This window comes from Oryzias melastigma, unplaced genomic scaffold (genome assembly GCF_002922805.2).
Source record: "Oryzias melastigma strain HK-1 unplaced genomic scaffold, ASM292280v2 sc02072, whole genome shotgun sequence".
Taxonomy (NCBI): domain Eukaryota; kingdom Metazoa; phylum Chordata; class Actinopteri; order Beloniformes; family Adrianichthyidae; genus Oryzias; species Oryzias melastigma.
In genome coordinates, this window is record NW_023418650.1 from 3,928 (window position 1) to 5,177 (window position 1,250).

Consider the following 1,250-nt stretch of genomic DNA (forward strand, 5'->3'; position numbering starts at 1 on the left):
AAGACAATGCCAGAAGTGCCCAATCCTGGCCTCTCCAGCTCTTCTTGCACCTTTTGCTGCCGATCACCTGGGTCAGGTGTGTTCAGTGAATCAGAATGAGAAGACACTGCAGTCAGCAGAAAGCAGTGCAGAGAGAAGAGCAAAGCACGAGGGCAGACCTCGGGGCCACAATGGGAAACCCCTGGACATGTGCCGTGTGGAGCTCCTGTGCTGAAGGCGACTTTCTCAGACACAGAGGTGGAGTCTCACATACTGTGGAGGGATTGCGCAAACAATGGTGTCATCCACTCCAATACTGTAAACATAAATCAATTCAACTTTCATGGAGTAAATTCAACTCTTAAGTTTTTCAATTTTGAACAAGTTTTTTGTGCTTTTCTTTTCTGCTGAGTACTATATTTCTCTTTATGCTGGTGTTGATCAAGTGGTGCAGAATGCTGCAGCTTGTCTACCGGTTGCCTTTCAAATGGTCTCCAAGTTCTTTTCAGGATCCAGTTCTATTTGTTTTCCAAAAGTCTTATTGACATAGCACTACTTTAACTTCTGAATGAGATCAGATCAACCCACAGGAGCACTGATGTCAGCTGGAAGTCTCCAGATTGATCCTGGAGCAAAACTAGAGAGTGGGCCTTCTTAGAATACAGTGAGGGGAAAGCTTACTCAAAGTTGATGAAATCCTTCTAAATCTGAGTTGAAGACTCATCTCAGTCACTGGCTTTGAGTTGATATCTTATCTTCTCCACCCTAGTTGTTTGTTTACACTTTGTGTCCAATAGAACTTTATTTACAGTTTTATTACTCTTTAACTTTTGTACCTATTCTTATGATAGAGCATGATTCATTTAACTGCTATGTATTTCATTATTTTGCAGTTCTTAGTCTGTCCTGCATTTTGGCTAACCCCACAATAAAATGTACCAATCTATTGTTAAACTATATTATATATATATTACAAACATTGAGTTTAATTACCTTTTTTCCATAGTTTATGGTTCACTCGTGCCGGTAATTAGTGAATGCAACCCATCAGTTCAGTAAGAGCAAGGCAAGGCAAGGCAAGTTTATTTGTTGCACATTTCATGTACAGAGACAATTCAAAGTGCTTTACATAAAACATTAAAAGAAACAATCAAAAGAAATAGTAAAAATGTGATCATTAAAATAAAAATGAAAAGAAAGTAAAAGGGGGCCCAAGCCAGGGTCTTATTGTGCCGGTCCCAAGCCCGGATAAATACAGAGGGTTGTGTCAG